This window comes from Mauremys mutica, chromosome 9 (assembly GCF_020497125.1).
Source record: "Mauremys mutica isolate MM-2020 ecotype Southern chromosome 9, ASM2049712v1, whole genome shotgun sequence".
NCBI lineage: Eukaryota > Metazoa > Chordata > Testudines > Geoemydidae > Mauremys > Mauremys mutica.
The window spans coordinates 14096219-14116848 of record NC_059080.1 but is presented as its reverse complement, the minus strand read 5'-3'; the positions used below and the strand labels follow the sequence as shown (position 1 = coordinate 14116848).

General features: G+C 40.7%; 1 protein-coding gene across 5 annotated transcripts in view; it reads right to left on the bottom strand.

Annotated features, from left to right (window-relative positions):
- The window catches only part of GRIA3 (glutamate ionotropic receptor AMPA type subunit 3), a 225126-nt gene that overhangs the window by 147058 nt on the left and 57438 nt on the right, over window positions 1-20630 (bottom strand). The window lies entirely within an intron of this gene.

The window sequence follows — 20630 nt, the reverse complement described above, 5'->3', positions numbered from 1 at the left end:
TGAACATCGCAGTTATGTCGACCAAGCTTTCAACTGTAGGTGAGACATAAGTGTTCATTTAGACAAGACGGTGGTCACTTTTCAAAACAGTCAATTTAGGTGCTTTTGAAAAGGCATATAGTTAGTGGGATGTTTTTACACTATCTATCTATAACAATGTATTGGTTATTGGTTATTTTACAACAGTGAGTTCACCAAGCTGCAGCCATATACAGCGCACACAAGTTGTACAAGGACTACCCAAGTAAACAAGCTATAGGCATATCTGAGTGTGAATTTCAAATATCAGTTTGGGAAGTCCACAGGGGCTGGGCTGGGGCAAGCATTCCCCCCACACCCCCCCTCCCCGCCCCGGCATGCAGAGTGCAAAACCAGCTACACGGTCATGGATCTGTTTTATGAAAGGAAAGACAGGGTTGCATCTTGGCTGCAATGTAAGTTCTTTATTTTTCTTGTTTTATTGCTCTCTGTTTCCTCAGAGTTATTTTTTAAAATTAGAGAGCTGTAACAAACATCCCTGGGACCGGTGAGCCACGGCACTCCCATTACTTTAGGCTTCGCACCCAATTACTCTGCCAAGTGTTTACTGTTACTTGAAACATTTATATGCTATTTGAATATTCAATCCAAGATCCAGTGAAACAAAAGAACCATAGTATTTCATTTGTTATGATAGCGCAGCTCACGCATGACTACTCTTCCATCACTCCAAAGTACAATAAATCTAACTCTATGGTTACCAACACACAATGCTAAAATATGCAGCAAGCTCGGTATTAACTAGTCTGATGGAGAAAATATAGAGTGCAGTGTATGTGGAAATACAGATACAAACAGTGATTGATCTTATCACCATATTTATCAACGTAATCAGTCAGTCTGGGAAGATTGTTACACATTTAATAAATAAGATGCATATACTATGGAAAGAGCGTAACCGTTTTGCTCAAATTTACTCTCACGTTAAAATATTTAATCTGATAATTCCCCCTTTTTTCCTGTTTGAGGTTTGGTCTTGTTTCCTCCCTCCCCCCAGCCCCCTGCCAACCAAACAGAAAATGTTGTTCTTTTTACATTATCTCACTGGGATATTTACAGCTGTGCAGACATGGAAGAGAAACTCAGATTGGTATTGCCCATGAGATAGTGGACTTGCCTACAAGAAAAATTCCATCTAAACTGACTAATTATTAACACACAGATGTACCTGGCTCAAACTATAATGCCTGTATTTACTCTTGGGAGTTTGCTCTTGCACCCCCCCCCCATGTTAACCCTCCTACGGCAGTAAAGAATTGAATCGGTCTCCTTCCTTTTACAGGAAAAGGGCTACGGTTTCCGTTCTAAAAAAGTCAATAATTTACAATGCACATGCTCTAAATAGGATATATTCTTATCTCACAGTCTATCTATCCTATCCACACAGTAGTGATCTTCCCACTCCACTACCGCAGGCCCTTTCTCTCAGATCGTTTGATTTAATTTTGCCTCTTGGTGCTCAAATCACTTGCCCATCGTTTTGAGCATGTACCAACTCCTCCCCCTCACTCCTTGAGACGTTTAACTGGCCTGCCGTTTCTGCTCTGCCAGTGACTGCTAAGCCTCGATGCCCCCTTTATTCCCTTCTCTCCCTAATCCCTCTGCCATCTTCCCCACCGCTCCTAATGCTTTGTATGCCCTCTGCAAACCCACTCACTGCACCTCCTCCTTCAGCTCATTCAAAGGCTGCACATAGACTTGTCTTTGCCATCTCGCCCTCAAGTGAGGAAGGATTAAAAAGAAAGTAAATGTTGACAGAACTATTGAAGGTTTGTGTGTTAGGCCCCGATCCAGCCCGGGACCTAATCACAGGCCTAAACTGATGGACCTGTGTAGTCCCATTCACTAGGACCAGGTACTGTTCCAGTGGCCCAGGAGTACGGTGTGCTCTGGCCATTCCCCTTCATATCTTCAGCCCACAACTGGCTCATTCTGGAATGCCCCCTGCACAGAGGTGGGGAAAGACTCAGTGGTGCAGACTGTTATTTTTGGCTTTATGCCACCAGGAGGTTCTCCTATGAAGAGAGCTCCCAGATGCCCTTTTAGAATCAGTGAGAAGGAAACTTAGCCTGAGTGAGGTATTAGCACATTAGGCATTTCCTATTGGCTAGTGCAGGCAGCTCCCTGCTCCGTGTGCTGGCTTTGTGGAACACATGCTTAGTTCCATAACTCTCCCCAGGTATTATTATAGAGACCCTTAGTGCCTAACTCAGGCCTGTGGATTCCATTGGGTGGCGAGGTGCCTAATAGGTACTGGGTATCTGCAAAGATTTCCATTATCCTGGCATGGGAATGATACATGCTCTTAGGGCACAACATGACCAACGCTAATGTTTAAGTCCCTTGGTCCCATATTGCTGAACTGTTTCCAAACTGTTTCTCCAATGTGGCATAACTGTGCTTTTCCTGAGTATCAGACATTCGTATGATCTTGTTCTACATTTTTCTTAAATGAGCATGTATTATTGATAGTGCAAGAGATGCATCGCGTCCTATTTAAGCTTGAATTCCCTAGGTCCTTTTGTAGTACCCCAGGGCAGCCATGCAGAGCAAGATCTTCAAACACAGAACAGATCCTCCTTTGACATTGCCAGGCCATAGAAGTGACTTGTAGTGCTCAATGAACTTCTGCACCGGTAGTTCCTTCTTTTAGGCAGTGAAATTGATTTTCTTTATCTTGGCATGTGAAGACCCAGCGCACGCCCTCTGTCTCATCAAACACCAGTATCCATGACATCAGCATCAGAGGAAACGAAAGCAGCAGATTATAAAGCATCAGAAGTGGCAGCACACAGACTATGCTGAAGCGGTTCCTCCACACAAGGCTATGAAACAACACCGGTGGAAGTGGGCTTTTCCTTGCTTGCTACATAGGGCATGGAGTCTGCAAACCCTTACACTGTGCAGTAAAAGAAATTGTGGTGCCCGTATCTGACATGTTGATAAAAGGCTGAGTATTTCGGATGCTCCCATTCCCAAATGCCATGGGGATAATGCACTTAGCTTCCCTTGGACAGAATACCCAGGGAAAAAAATAAGACAAAAAGAAAAAACATTTAGCCCTTAATCTTTTTTTGGCCTGTTCAATACTGCCAGGCTTGTTCTCCTGCAGACGGAGTGGCTTTTATGGGTTGGTCAGCAAATCGGACGGATTTAATAGAGGTACTGTGGGAGTGTTACAGTGAGGCTGATTACAGCAATTGTGCCCCTACCCACAGCAGGAACATACACTGATGTGCATTTTCAAAGCAATTCGCAGTAGCTGAATGCACCAATCCAATTAAGACAGCAAAGGGATCGCATGTGCACAGTAACTCCCAGGCACTATTAAAAACACTAAAGCCTGAGGTATAAAATTCAAAGGCCTAGAGCAGAATAGATACATGTATATATGCATCACTGTTAACTTGAAAAGGGAGATTTTGGCCTTACCTTGCGTTTTGACTTCCTGCCGAGGAGACCAGCAGCCTGGACTCAGGGCTGCTTCCCTTTATTACACTATGGAAGCTAGCTCCATTCCCCATCTGGTAACTACACTAAAGAGAGTATCCGATGGTGCTTTGCAAACTGCTCCATGGCTGATGGAAGAGTGGAGCATCCTCTTCCACCCATGTACACAGTGGGGATGCTTGCTTCCCTAATACCCTAATTTCTTTTTAGTTGACTTGCTGGACCTCTGGTAGCTTTGGTCTGTTCCTCAGAATTTCTGCTTCTGAAACTTGGACCTGATTCAAAGCCCACTGGAGTCAACTGAAAGGTTCTCTTTGGCTTCAGTGCTCTTTGGATGAGTCTTTTGGCTTTGTAGTAGGATTTTAAAAGGGTATTTTCAAGGAATTCAGCTATCCTGGCATGGGAATCATACATGCTTTTAAGGCACAACATGGAAGCCCTGAGAAATTTAACCCATGCCCTCTCCCAGAAAACTTGTCAGGTTTAAAAGGACAGATGCTTCATCTGGACTGCCTGGTCCTCCTCTCCATGAGGTTATACAAAAATAGCAAGGAGGTCAGATTGATCAAGTCCAGGGAGACATCATGCAAGAAGTCTGATGTCAAGCAGAGGATGTCCCATACTTAACTCATTCACTTTGATCTGTTGGTTCTAGAGCCTGAGAGGAACCTAATGGTAGAGATCTCATTAGACTGGCCAAGTGCTAAGAATTTACTCCCCTCAAATAATTTGCATTAAGTTTTTGGAGTATTGTCTCAAACCAGCTGCATTTCAAAGACATACATGTTTCAGATGATGATATCTGAAGAATGGTAACCTGCCCCAAGGTAAACATAAAAACAACATATAAAGCACAGAGTAGAACCTCACTAGTTCCCACTACATCACGGAGACTCATTGTGAATGACTGAATTTTGTAAAGCACTGTTCGCTTACAAAAACATTAACAAAGCTGACTGGGATGATGAATTATCAATATTTATATTACAATAGTGCCCAAAAGCCCTGAAATCAGAGCTCCATTGTGCGAGGTGGTGCACAAACACTTCAGATAATGCACTCTGAACCGGAAGAGCATAGTATAAAATATTCTTTATAATTGTCGCAATAAAAAGGTTTAATAATTTTTTATTAGACTAAATATAATGGTCACACTTTATATAACAAGTGCATTAATAAAGTTTATAAAGGATTAATAAGTGATTAACCATTTATTAAGACATCTATTAGAGTCCAGCAGGTCAATAGGTTGCTAACCATGGCTTATAATCATCAATAAATAACTTCTGCAGATTTGCTTATGACTACCTTTATGTAAACTACATATAAATGTACCCTAAATATAAAGTGTGGCCGATAATATACTAATTTAGCTGACGAAGTGAGTATTCACCAACGAAAGCTCATGCTCCAATACGTCTGTTAGTCTATAAGGTGCCACAGGACTCTTTGTCGCTAATTTAGCTAGTAACAATAGTGGGGTTTCAGTAAAAGGAGACCCCACTTTAGAATTAGTACCATTAAACTGATATGGCCAAGTATGGAGATTATCAAAGTTAAATCCTACTGTGTTTCTTTTTGGCAACAAGCAATACTTTTGATGGTGGTGACAGAAAGAGTAGCTGCTATCCATACTAGAACAAATGAAAGAAACTCTTGTTCAGGGCCAGGCCCAGACCAAATGGTGCCCCCCTCCATTTGTTAAACTTTTGAACACCTTATTTGGTATTGCATTTGTAGCCCATTTCATGACTTTGATGCACAATTTGTATGCATCATTTATCTCTGTCCTATAAGATGTTAAATTTGCATTCTAGGATTTGTAAATCTGTATTTATTCATGCCATATCTAAGCAAATATAAATATTCGTTTCCTCTAAGCTTATAGAAACTTTTTAATTTTAAGAATAACTGAAGTGTACTAACATCAAAAAATTGAACTGTGCACCAACACTGGGTGGACCAGTATTAAATAATGTTACATTAGTTGACAGCCTTGTTAACCCTAGACCTTTAGTTCAAATGGTCGCTTTTCCCGCCTTTGCCCTCACGAACTGAAGCACAGTGCCAGAGAGATCCAAAGACTGGCCAATGGCATTTTCTAGCAATAAAATAGCAAGCCATGTCAGTTTCTCATCAGCCATCATTGATCAAAGATATGTTTTAATGAGCTTGAACTTTGAAAAGCTGCAGAATCCTCTGAGCTATCCACACATTCGGAAAAGTATCCTTCAATTCTGCATCATGAATGAATTAGAGAACTTGGAGTAGAGAGTGCTTCCCGTGTGGCAAAATACGATGGATGTTGTCCAATTTGACATATAGGTCTTTATCACTGATGTCCGAACAGTCCCCGTGTGTCAGCATCCGGTGAAGACCTGTACAATCATTCTAGAGTGTTTTCCTGTCTGCTGGTAGCTCACTAAGGTCATAGAAAAACTCCAGGTCTTTTTGTGGTGCTCCAATCCTTTTTTTTTTGATGGATGCTTGAGCAATGTAAATGAGTGAGTAAAAAACTCCCTCTTGAATTTTTCTTCTGAGCTTCCCATCCCCTCATCTCTGCCCTTGTAACCAAACTGTCTCTTTTTCTGGTGAATATGAGTTTCCTTGAAGACAGGCTCAACTCCTACATTTTTCACCTTTTCTTTGGCAGCAATGATGACATCTTCAAATCCGTTGTCTCTGTAGGCCACAATGAAATCAAGGCAGTTTCTCATCGACTGAGTTTGTAATGCCTTGTTTACAACATTTACAGGATATTGTGCCAAGCCACAATTGAGACCAGAAATTTGAAGTCAGTGATCTGGTTTGCTAGGCTTTGCACTTCATGTCAGATTCTAGTGTCAGCTATAATTGACTATGCCAGTTCCATCAGGGCATTGTAAACCTCAGTCACTTGGTACCTCATTGTCCTTATGCTGTCAATGCGGCTCTCCCAGCGAATGTCACGTAGCAGCTTTACGGTCAGATTTGTAACATTGTCTGTGAGGATCTTCCACCTGATTGTTGATGCTGAAAACAGGACGTATATCCTTTGCAGTACTCTGAAGAGAGATATTGAATCTAAAGACGATTCTGCATCTGATACAACCAGCTTGAGGGAATGGCAACCACAAGGCAGAAAGAAAGCTCTTGGATTCAGCACAAGGATCCTTCCTGGATGCCATTGTTTCTTCCCTTCATGTTCACCCCATTGTTGTGGCCTTGGCCATGGCAGTCCTGAAGCTTTATGTTGCTCTCATTCAAAATGTTCATAAACAGTTCTGTTAGGCCTTTTCCAGTAGAGTAGTCCACAGACCAGAAGCAAATAAAATGTTTCTTTACTATCCTCATTGTCAACAAATCTTACTGTAAATGACGTCTTTTCATTGTGACTAATGTTGGGAGTGCAGCCTATTATTACAGCGTAGTACTTTGCTTTGCTGAGCCACATCCAAGCAGCACCCCAAGCGGTCACCTGCCCCTAAATCTGGCCTTGCTCTTGTGTTTGTTACATTAGGCATACACTTGGTGTATCTGTAGCGTATCTTATCAGTATGCCCTGCCCTACAAATTCAGTCCCTCTCCAGAAAATATACACTTTTTCTGTCCAGAACCACACTGAAAAGTCCTATAAAATTAAACAAAAATACCTGAAGATGCACAGTATCAGGGCCAGAGAGAAGAAATATATTTAAGCTCTCACTCAACAATGGACTGCTGTGTAATAATAACGGAAGACCTGTGATGGAGGAAGCTGGAGGATCTGCATTTCACATACTGTATTTCCAAAAAACAATCCGCTACAGAAATATAGAAAGATGGCGAGGCCAGGGGAGGGTATTCTAATGACAGTATTTTAGTGCAGTGAGTGTAACACACTAGACCTTGTGCATTGTTTCATTCTTGTCAAAGTTTTCCTTTTTTCTAAATCCCCACACCATTTTTCTCCTTGTAATATTCATCATTTCAGTACCAGCCAACTTGCTGTCTAGAACATAAAAAAGAGCAAATACAGTATCAAATGGGAACGTATATCCGACATATCGTTTGAATGTGTCACAAAATGTAGGAGAGAAAATATGCATTTGTTGCTTCCATGGTGGAATGTATCACTACATTATCACTGAGTGAAGTACAAAGTCACAGAAAGGAGGTGAGGCAAGACTATGACTTACAATTGGAGGAGAAGGCAAAGCACTAAAAGGCATTCTGCAAAGGCGTATTAAGGGCAATCACTTTCTACATGAAGAGATTGAAAAGAAAAAAAAATTGAACTTTACTATTGTAAGCCAAAACACTGCATTTCAAGTCTGGCAAATATAACCTTATAAAATGCCTTAATGTCCAATTTAAATAGTTATAACTGCATTTTTATTGATCTATCACACACAAAAAGATCAGCTTTGCACAGGATAAAAAAATTGCCCCTAAGAGGACAGTAATTTCTTTTTTTTCCTGCGTGCTGTCACTGCTAAATCCGGTTGTTTTAGGTGATAGTTGTGGCATGCAAATTTCCTAGAGTAATGAATTTAAATACTCTTAGATGGATAACATTGGGGCTAATTCTGAAGTAACTCTGAAGAGTCACACCAGCTGAGGCTCTGACTCATATTCTGTTTTTTTAAATAGAGATAAAGTAACTTGCTTTATTTTGCGTGTGTATTCAGCAGCCGATTTGAAAATCCTGTGGTCTATTTTTTAATATGTTAAAGCACTTTGAAATGAGTCCAGGGCTCTATTCAGAGAAAAGCCACTGACACACGAAACACATTATCTGCATAAAAATGCAAACGAACATTCCATAAGCCAAGAACATATCTATGCAAAATAAATAGCTCTTAAAACTGATACTTAACAATATTATTTTTCCTGCCATTACCATTGTACACAGAACTTTCACAGGAGACCTCTTCAAGTGCTACTAGGATGCAACTAGCATTCTAATTTCACTGTAAATTGGACAACGATGACGCTAAGTGATGCCCAATGTGGCCGGTTTCCGAAGAAGGTCACTATAGAGATGACTTAAATTAAATCTAGATGAGAACTGCCTACAGCTACTTGTAGTTAATATGTTTAGCTCAATATATATTTTTAATGAAAACTCAATGCAGCTCCTTTTGTTTCAAACTTTCTAAGCCAGAGTTTCTTCCACTGGACCAGACAGGAGCTATAGAAGTGAGGCCCACAAGCAAAACTGATGCCATCTAAAGGGGAAAAGCAAAACTATATGGTCATGTTCTATTTTTTCCATGAAGAAAATGGTGCACCAGTGTAATTATAAGTGTTACTGTATGACACATATGGTTCTCATTAAAGTAGAAGCCCTATCTGGTTCTCTAGGTCAGTGAGGATGATGTATAGGTAGACTTTTCAAGGGCTGGTAATACAATGAACTTCTAGAATCCAGAATGGACATGCAAATTAATTCCACTAGCCTCCATTTTGTTTCTTTCTTGGAGAAGTGTAGCAAAATGGTGCCACAGAGGACAACTGGGACAATGCAACACACACACACACAAGTCCTGGACCACAGTTCTAACTTCTAATATATTTCAACACAAAACAAATTCTTAGCTTGAGACATTGAAAAAAAAGATATGGAAAACAATATTGGAGCTGGAGCATCCTTCCAGACACCCAAACTCTTACAGAATTGGGGAAAATAAACGTCCATTTTATAATTAGTTTTCTTTTCTCTGAAATAGGACAATTGCCATTTAATGATGTATGTGTTTCAAGTGGCTTATGTTCAGACTGTCTCTGTGATGCACAGCATCTCTAAAACAAACACATACACATGTATCAAAGGCAGTTTCTTTGTAATGCTTTTTTTTTTAAAATAGCAGAGCATGAAATGCAAACTGTCAGTGCATAAATTACTGCTGCCTTGAGGCTGCAATAACTTATGCATCCTTGTTTCAACCCCAATATACCTCCCCTGAAATCTCTCTCTTTTTCTCTCAGATAGAGACTTAGATTTTTCCCCTTTATCTAGCTTCCTCTAGGGCAACTATATAATGTCATTAAAATATGTGGGTTTGCCAGTTACAAGTGCAGGGGGAGGAGGCAGAGAATACGTTAATAAATTAAAGAAAGTAATACATGCAGCAAAAACAAAAGAGGGTTTTTTGGGATATTTTAAAGAAACAACTGCAAAAATGTTGTTGCAATAATTATCCTTTCACACAGGTTATTGCTGCTTGTCTACAACCAGGCATAGACCATAATTAGATTTTATTTCTTTAATAAAACTTGATCTAATTTGAGGTTATCATTGTCAGTTCATGGACAAACACAGCTGATCGATAATGCTACTATTAAGTAATAAAGCAATCCTTGCTACCAAGCAATTACTGTCACTGATGTATTTGGATCGAAGGTTTCATCTTGCTGAGCGAAATACAATGCAGGAGGGCTGACTTTTCCTTTTCCACGCTCTCTCTTTTTTAAGGGCATCCCTATCTTGATGGTAAAAGGAATTCCAAAACCCACACACAGGAGACTAACTTGCAATTACACGTTTCTTGGTAAGGCCAAAGAAGCCAACGAGAAACATGCTTTTGCTGCAAATTACCGGTACATTATGTTATGAAGAAGTATGTAACTTTAGCCATCCATGTCATCCTGGCTGCTGTGTCTGTGTAATCCAGTGTGATAAAATGCTGGCAAAATATATAAATTTAAATTAAGAGTTTTTTAATACAGAAATTGTTGCTTAAACTCATTGATTTAAAGTTCTCCAGGAATCATACCCATGGATTAATATTTCATAGAGATGTGTGACAACCATGGTTTCTTTTGTATACTTTAGATTTCTAAGCAGTAACAGCAGTTGAAAGTTTAACCTAAAAGAGGAAAGATGAGTTTATGTCGTAGCTTTATTCATCATCTTAGTTTATCTATTAGAACTGTACTCTTGGGTATTAATCTCAGCACCTAAATTAAATTCAAACCACTTGGTATCTTTAGCAAATGCCTCCTACTGCCAACTCTGGATTACACCATTACTCTCAACAGTACCCAAAGGCACACAATGTAAAACCATAAGGCCACACAGAAACTGTTGTTTTGCTGAAAGGATGGCGCCCACAAGTGATCTGCATGGACCAGCTGAGAAAGCCATTTGGAAAGTGTATATTATAATCACCATATTTATCTGACAATTTTAGAAGGCATTTAGAATATTCTAATATGCTTTTAAGGAAAAAAAACTCTTCAATTATTATTGTCACAGATTGTCCCTTCTGGGCAAGACTATCATTACACAACTGCAGTTGTGAAAGAAAGGTTTAAACTCTGCATCATCAGAAAAGCATTAAAATTGCCCTTGGAAGGTTTAGGTTAGGCTTTCAGCTAACCGAGAGCTAGACGGTACAAGACTAGGTCAGTGGCAAGTGTCTTTGGGACTGTTTTACATCATACGTCAAGGACAGAACATAAAGGGAGTTTAATAGGTTTTTCAGTGACCAGTGGTGAAGCATTATTTACTTCATCAGGCCAAACAAAAAGAGACAGAAGTGGGCAACCTGAAAGGAGCCAAATTCAAGCAAGGCAATTTGATCGCTGCAGACAGGAAAATACGGAATAACTTTCAAACATATGCTCAGGGTCTGTAAAAAAGGAGGAGCAAATCATCGCAGTCTGGATCCTCACTTGTCAAATTAGGAACGAGTCTCATTTAAATGCTCAAGAAAACTAAGTGCTAGTGCAAAAGGAAAGCCAACACAATTTGTATCTGCCCTTAGAGATTGGCAATATGATTCAGTTAAGAAGCAGAGCGTCCCTACTCCTTTAAAAACTTGGCCTACCCAGAGGGAATCACAAGTACAATTGGGCAGATATTAGAATAGTAGTAAAAAATAGTATCAACCGTTGCTTCTCTGAGGGCCTATTAGGTTATGGACTGAGAGAGGAAAAATGACTTGATAGCTAGCAGAACGAGCCCCACTGCATAAAACACTGAATAAACACATGCCTAGAACATAGCACAAGTATCAGTGACATTCTCATGGCTAGTATGCAAACTACGCTAGCAATCCACGGTGTATCAATATTGTCGGGTTTCAGTGTAGCAGCATTGAATGAAATATTGCTAAGGCAAAGGACTTTTTAAAGATTTTGGGACATTCATTGACAACCTTCTTAAGAATCCTTAACAACTATCATTTGGTCTCTGTTAACCTTCACTGGCAGATACATTTTTATCCTTGCAACATGGCATTGCAATTCAAATAGCTTAACGGAAATGTACAATTCTAATACAAGACAACCCCGTGGGGGCTAGCAAAACAGAGCTGGAGTTTATGTTTTCATTAGTTTCAGTTCTGGCTTCTGAACTGTACTATTCACCTTTTCTGAATTAGAAAGTATCCATTTACACATGCCCTGCTACTACACTCAGCAAGCTATAGAATGCTGAGCAGTAGCACCTCATCTTCCTAGGGATGAATCCCAACCAGCTAGAATCAGCACAGCTGCATTACCTGCGCACAGCCAAATTCTGTGGCATGTCTACTTAGAACCACACTGCCTGCAAACTCTGATGAAAATGCTGGTGTATCTTGCTCCAGGAGGTCCATCCCAGCAGATGTAGAGATGGCAAATTGCTACTTACATTACCCTAACTCCCTGTGTAGGAAGCCTGGCTGGATACTTCTATGCCAGTGGTTCTCAACACACGGCCAGAATTGAACACGGCCTGCTTGCAGCCCAATCAGCACACAGTGGCAGCCCATGTGACATCCTCAGGGCCATACAGGTAATATATATATTCTGTGGATGCAGCCCACAACGGTAAATAGATTGAGAACCACTATACTGTGCTGATCCCTGGCTGCACTTTTGGTCTGTTGGGAACATTAGCAACCAGCATACGTCAGAACTGTTTAACTCAGTGCAGGTCAACGGAGCCTGCATAGAGTGGGCCCAGGATCAGGAGAATACGAAAGTGAAATTTAGGTCACAGTTTCACTCCCCATGACTTTTCCTTGGGACATTAGTCACTGGCAAGGATCCACACAGAAAAATCTCTGTATGTGGAATAAACCAAATCAGTGATTAAGTGTTAAACATTATACAGATCATACTCATTTTACATTCCCTGTTAGGGAACTTTTCACATTAATTGCTTTAAGGTGGTATTTATTATTCCTTTTTACCATAGTAGCATGCAGTGTGATATAACTCCAGGAATGCATATTCACAGTGCTGTCAAGCTGATGAATCTGCATGAGGGAGACTTTAAAAAAGGTATAAGTGAGATTTTAAATGTCTCTTGAGAACACAGAGCTAAACCCATATTCATAGGAGGAAAATGCTTTAAAAACTACCTTAAAATTAATGCAGTCTGAGGTAGCTTCCCTAATGAGGCTTGTATTGTCTGTATTCACATTTATTTATTTTCTATAAAACATCTGAATCATCTTTATGCTCAATAAGACAATAATTTCTGGAAAACTGGACATGGATAATTACACAGGTGAGAGAAATTAGTTTATTCAATTGTCTGAAGTTTGAAAGACCCAACTGCATCTAAAAGGACAAAGTGGTGTTGTAGCGGTATCAGTCCCAGGGAATTTGAGAGAGGAGGTGGGCGAGATAATATATTTCATTGGACCAGCTTCTGTTGGTGAGAGAGACAATAAAAGATATTAAGTCACCCAGCTTGTTTCTCTAAAAGGACAAAGTCACATAGAACTCACCCATTCCTGTGTGAAACAAGGAATCATTGAAATCATAGCTGTTGGATTCCTCTGTATAAATTGTACCGCAAATACAATTTAATTAGTACCCTGCATGCACAGCCCGTTCAGCAATCAATTAAGAGTCCCTTCAAAGAGCCTCATTTGTTTCCCAGATAAGGGAAATGGAAAGTAAAATTTAAGGGAAGCAGCATGGTTTGGTGTTGAAAGCAAAGCTAGGAATGGGACGAGCTGGGCTTTTATTAATGGCCCTGTCAGACTTCCAGGGTGACATTGGACTAGACATTTAAGGTTTGATCTCAATGGGAGCACTTCCACTGATTTAAAAAAGGCTAGGGGACTTAATCTGTGCCTCAGTTTCTCCATCTGAAAAACAGGGATAATAGTACTTGCCTTCCTCACAGGGGTATTGTGCAGCTTAATTGATTATTTTTTGTTAGGTGCTTTGAGGTCATCAGATGGAAAGTGCATTAGGAGTGCAAAGTGTTTTTTATAATCCCCAACCCTTATGCTTCATTCATCCAGTACTGTACGCACTCCTGGATCACAGGAGATTTGAACTTCAGCTGAAGCTACAAAAGAAGGTGTCACTACCTACTTGAACTGAAAGCAATGAGAGCCTGGGGTCAGTCTATCAAATGAGAACGATCTGACTTCTTGATGTAGTTCAGACATTCCTTTTGATCTATATTTCTTGGAGGGTCCAAAAGTTTTATTGGCGCTTGTTTGGTAGAATAAACACTTGCAAATATTATGGCCATCCCAAATTCAATCCATTAAAATCATACCACAATGTATTTTCTCCAGGGCAGATCCCTGGGTGCTGGAACAATTTGTACAGTGGGGGTGCTGAGAGCCATTGAACCAAACTATAAATCCTGGATATAATGGAAACCACTTCAAGCCAGGGGGTGCAACAGCACCTCCAACACCCTTAGTTCCAGCACCTACGGACAGATCTTCAGCTGGTGTCAATTGTCATAGCTCCATTAAAGGATACGAAGATCTCTATCGTATAATATACACACACAGTTATGAAGTCAGCATTTGCAAATTGTGGTATTGAGATAACTCAGTAAGTTTCCTTATTTAGGGGATCCTTGCCGTGCTACAGAACCTTGTGGTCCTACACTGATACCCTTTGGTCAGGATGAAAGTTAACCATTGATGAATGAAAGAGAGTACACAAAGAGCAAACACTCAATCCATATGCAATCTATGGTGATATAGCATGCAAGTTTAAAAGAAATCTTAAGACAACACATTTATTTCCTTCACAACCACTTAAAAATGTAGGGAACAATTTAAAAAAATCAAAATCCTTTGGGAAGTCAATTGTTAACTGGAAAGCATAGCTTCAATAAAATATACATTAATTTTTAATATGACGATAAAGCTGAACATATATGTCATTGCTGATACACATTGAGTGCCTGCTTCATACTGGGCTCAATCCTGCAAAGTGCTGGCCACTTGGGGCTCAGACAAAGCATTGAAGCATGGAAATAGTCTCACTGAAGTCAGTGGACTGCTCACATGAATAGAGTTAAGCATGTGGCTCTGTGCTTTCCTGAGCAGGGGCCAGATTGCTTAGCAACTTGCAAGACAGAGCCCTATATGCATATTGGGCCTGATCCAACTTCTGTTGTCAATAGAAAGATTCCCACTGACTACAACGGGTATTGGAGGGGGTCCACTCAACACAGGAAGAGAATCAGAATTTATTAGCCTACATTTGATTCCTTTTTAATAGCATCAAGCCTCAAACTTTGATATGTGAAATGAAGCAGCTACAGTCAGATACTAGTTTGCATCAATTCACTTTCTTCCTATTGGCTCTACGGCACTTTGTGTGTGTGCTTATTGGTTGTTCGTAACTCTGAAATATTCATAACTCTGAACAAAAGGTTATGGTGGTTCTTTCAAAAGTTTACAACTGAACATTGATGTAATACAGCTTTGAAACTTTACTATGCCGTAGGAAAATGTTGCTTTTCACCATTTTAATTTAAATCAAATAAGCACAGAAAGTTTCCTTACCTTGTCAAATCTTTTTTTTAAAACTTTCCCTTTATTTTTTAGTTGTTTATGTTTAAGACAGTACTGTACTTGCTTTTTTTATTTGTCTCTGCCGCTGCCTGATTACATACTTCCATTTCCAAATGAGGTGTGTGCTTGACTGGTCAGTTCATAACTCTGGTGTTCATAACTCAGAGGGTTGTGTGTGTGGTTATGTGCATGTGTGAAATTCACGTTTCACAGGGCCCTCAAATTATTTCTGCAGTGGTTACCATCAGCAGTCACATGCAGATTTCAATATTTAGTAAAATATCTACCTAATATTAATGATGTGGAACTATGTAGAACTTTGTTGTATTAAAGCTCAAATTATCGCTTTGTCAGACTTCTATGGGATACCACTGTACAGGTGAACTGAATAAGCACTTCCTGAGTCCTATTCAACATAGAAGTCCATTATGGCCTCACATACATGCACCAGTAGGGAAAGCACTTCCCCCCACCCTCCAGTCTGCATATTAGAGGTTCAGCTTGTTGTCAAGATATGATTCATTTTGAGTACCACTTTTTTTTCACTTTCGGGAATGTTTGACATTGGAAACACACATCCAATTTTCAGAGGGACCATTTAAAACAAAAGTGCCATAATCACTCCCAGAGAAGGAAAAGGGCAGGGGTTTACCACAGAGGCATTTTAGATTGTCTTAAATGGGTTTAATCTGAGTTTAGATTTCTCCTGGAAATGCGAGAGTTTGTTATTTTGAACCCTGCTGAAACACATATAAAATCAACAAAGAACAAAGAGTCCTTTACTTAAATTATTTATATACACACACACAATATAAAAATTAGATGTGCTATACCTTATTCAGCGGGACTAGATAAAACATGCATATTCATAAAGCGATAAATATTTAAGGGGCATGTACTTAAACGAGAATCAGATTATAAAAGCACAATGACTCTCTGACTTTAGAATTACAGTGCCAGAGCTATTTTCTTCTGCTTACCATATACTACGTCCAGGATGCCAGTTTATGCTCCCTAGAGCTTGCTTTAGGGCTGCTGAGTGGTGCAATAGTGGTTTTGGGTTGTGTTAACTGGTCTTTTTCCCTACTTGTGATCTGTACCCCAGCATATTTTGTCAAACTCATTTTCCAAAACTCAGAGTTCACGTTAATTTGGAAAGGAGAAAACCCAAACACCTAGGGCCAGATTGTGATGCTCTTATTCATGACAGGAGCTGGGTTAATTTTTTTCTTCAAAACTTTTTTTGTTGGGCCAAAAATGCAGGTTTGGGTCAGCAAAAACATTTTGAGAATTCAGGGCAATTTTGTCAAATTGCTTTAGAAGAAATTAAAAAAAAATCAAAATGTTTTGTTTTGACTATTTCAAAATGAAATCTTTTGGGGTTTGTATTCAAAACAACTTTTTGTTTAAAAATGTCCGATTTCATTTTTAAAAAGTTATAAAAGGCTGAAAATTGAGATGATATTTCATTTTGAGTTGAACGAAAAATTTAGTTTGATCTGAAACTTTTAATTTATTAAGTTTTTGGTTTCCTGAACATGCCAAAAGAGTCTTGTTTTGGGTTGTCCTGAAATGAATTTTTTCCCTGATTTTTTGGGGGACTGACAGAATACCAAAAAATCCATTCTTCTCAGCACTCTGCTCACGACTTCAGTGGGACCACTCTTACACTTAGCCTTAGCCATGTTGAATGGGATCTATCACAATCTGTCCCTTAGCTGTGCAGGAGAGAGTGAAAGTTATTATCTTATTGCAGACTAGGATCTGCAATAGCAATATTGGGCTCTGTTACGCCCACATCCCTGCTCTGGCTCCCTGCTCTTCTTCACGAATAGGCTGGAGCACTTGTTCATGCACAGGAGCTCCATGAGGGTGCAGATCTGTTGTGCATTTGCAGTTGTTTTACCCTTTGCTGGAAAATGTCACTGGCAGCAGTGCATGGTCAAATTGCCTCAGGGGATTCACGGGGACTTTACCTGGGCATCTCACCACCAAACTGAGCACAGCATGTTTATCTAAAATGTGCAGAGACACACAACACCACAATGCTCTACAGAACACCAGGGAACTCTGGATGCTCTTGGGCTTTAACTGCACCTTTCCGTGCCAATATGACACATCCCTTGCTGAGTGACTGTCAAAGTCCCTTTCGTTAAGGGTTTGGTTCACTTGTTTGGCTGATCCTAGAGAAAAAGTTTTAAGTGACTACCAGGGGTTAGCTAATCAAACAGCAGCTAATGTAAAGCACCAGGAGAAAACTGCTTAAGGTTCTCAAGTCTATCCTCACTGTAGCCAACATAAAGTCTAGCGGGGGGACCCACTGTTTGTCCGGGACAACATCAGGAGAGCTTTCCCAGGAACCCGAGCGCCAAAGAGACTTAGATGATCTCATATTGAGATTAGTACCTAAGGCACACAGGCAGGAAAAACAAAACTGTCCTGTGGCCTATGAAACAGAATAGGTCAGCTTAGGGTAAGATTCTAGCAGACTCACTGAGCAGTACCTTCTTCTGTGCACAGTCCTGTTGAAGTCATTAGGACTACTCAGCATGAATAAGGGTATCAGCATCTGCCTCTTAGTTAGGTGAAATTGCCTGTGCTGTATCCTAAAATTGCTTGAAACCAAACAATGCTTTCCCTAGGCATTGCAGGCAAATGCAAGGCATTGTAATATTCCATCAGGCAGAAACTGATCATTTTCTTATTACACTTAACTGCATGGAATGTGACTTTTCTTTTAACGTTAATTAATAGATTTCAGACCACCGGATTTACACTGTGTTATGTATTGTAGTAAAGTGCGAAAACAATCATTTCAATTTCTTACATACAATTACGCTCTTTATCAGACAGTAAGCATCAAAACATAATTCCAGGAAAAAACATGTAAGAGGGGCAAAATTGCAAGTTGCAGTTTGCTGAATTGCCAACTCATCAGTAGGTCTTGAAACTTTAGATATGAGGAGGTCTGGCTCTCCAAGCCATCCTGACATCTGATTCTATGGATCATCTACACAGAGGTCTAACCTCTGCTCACAACAGCCTGAGCCTCATTATCCCATCAAGATTTCTTCTTTTTTCCGTTCTGTGCAAGTGAAAGGAGAAAACGAGATGGCCCTCAGACTGGCTCTCTAAATGCTAGAGATATGTAATGTCCTAATGTCATGCACAGTATTCTGGGCTGGTATCCAAAATACTCCAACAGTAGAGCCATGAACCTCAAAAAGAATCAGACAAAGTTAGCAGTAATTCTTTCCTTTTATAGAGCCTTAGATGTTTTATAGTTTTTCAGGCATATGGTGTATGTTCCATTGTTCTTTTCCACAAACTGATATTTACCAGAAGAAATGTAAAGAATCTTAATCCATTAGGACTCTTGAAAGTGTAAGCAAAACACATTGCATCAACCCTTACACATATAAGCAAAGTGACAAGAATGAAAGAAGACTTGAATATATTTGCAGCCTATAAGTAGTGACATTTTTTAAATGAAAAGAGTCCTGTGATTAATAGAGAGAAAATTATATTTGGCTCTAACCAGTGTTGTGATTCCCACATTTCCTCATGTAATGCATACAGCCCAATATTTTGGTTGGAGGAATAACATCCAAGGCATTGAGGAAAGACCACTCTGATGAAACAAACAGTAGTGTTGTTGTCTAACATCTGGAAATTCACCAGTTCCTGCAACTGTTGTGAATTCCATTGACATTTCATACACTGCAATTAGTTTTCTTTGATGTAAGACAGAGAATGCAAATGGCCTTACATGGAAAAAGGTTATATGGTAGCTTGTAGTCATCCACCGAGTTTAAGAAATTAGTTGTTTAGCAGCAGGGAAAATTCCCTGCCCTTGTAGCATGCTAGTGTGCAGGATTTAGTGATTCTGTTTTGGATTACTTCTTCCACTTGTTTTATGCAGAAACTCATAAACCTTTCACATCCCCACACAGAACCATCATATTCTCTTTTCTTCTTGACATTACTGGTATTTGAATCCAGGTTTTCTGAGGTGAAAGGCCAGTGTGTTAGTTCCCTGTGTTACCCACTGTCTGGTGGTTTGAGCTGGTTGGGAATTTTTTTGTAAAATGCTTTTTTTGGTTGGAAAATGTGATTCATTGAAACCAAACCATTTCATGGAAAGGGTCAGTTTCAACCAATTTCTTGACTTAAATTTTTTTTTTTTTAAGTTTTGAAATTGTCCAAATGTTTTGTTCTGACATTTTCAAAATGAAAAATTCCAGTTTTCCAGCTCAAAACAATTTGTTTGTAAATGTAAGCTGATTATAGTTACAATCTTTTTAAAGGTTTGACATTTAAAGAAAACATTTCAAAATTATTGAAACAAACCCCCAAGCTTACTATCTTTTTCATTGGATTTTTCAGTTTGTGGACATTTGAGATTTTACTTTTTATGCCATTTCAGAATGGGAAAAAAAATAATCTCAAAATCTATTGCTTGCCCAGCTATATCGGGGAGATATGTGTATATATAAAGGTTTGGGTTTTTTGTTTTTAAGTGAGTTTAGAGGCTGTGAATTCTCACCAGAAAGATGAAGGGCACTACCTATATCTAGGAACAGTTGTCAATATATGTATCATAGCCATGGTCCCGCAAGTTAATGGCAAAATTGTATTTCTGCTGGAGCATGGTAGTCTCAGGTGTCACATTCTCTGTCCTAATGGTACAAGGTTAGCAGTGGTATTGCTATGATAGGCATATCTGACTAGTACCGGTCTTCACCCTGGGGAGTGACTATGATCATTCTCATTGTCCAGATCCAGGGCCGCCCAGAGGATTCCGGGGGCCCAGGGTCTTCGGCGGCCGGGGGCCCTTCCGTTCCGGGACCCGCCGCCAAAGTGCCCTGAAGACCCGCGGCGGGAGCCCCCCGCCGCCGAATTACTGCTGAAGCGGGACCCGCCACCGAAGCGCAGCCCGGTCTTCGGCGGTAATTCGGCGGCGGAGGGGTCCCTGCCGCGAGCCTTCGGGGCACTTTGGCGGCGGGTCCCGGAACTGAAGGGGCCCCCCGCCGCCGAAGACCGGGCTGCGCTGCGGTGGCGGCGGGTCCCGCTTCCCCCGCCCCGGCCCCAGCCTCTTACCCGAGCGCGTCTCCGGCGGGGCCTGAGCTCCGTCCCGCTCAGAGCCGCGTGGTGAGGGGGCGGGGCTGGGAGCTCCACGCCGAGCGGAGGCAGCTGCCCCGCCCCCTCCCCACGCCGCTCTGAGTGGGGCGGGGCTCAGGCCCCATTGGAGCTCCCAGCCCCGCCCCCTCACCACGCGGCTCGGATCGGGGCGGGGCTCAGGGGCTCGGCCGGAGACTCGGCGCTTGATGCGCTGAGGGTCCAGGAGCGGGGCGGAGGCGGGAGCCTCCGCTCTTCTCTTGGGGGCCCCTGCGGAGCCCGGGGCCC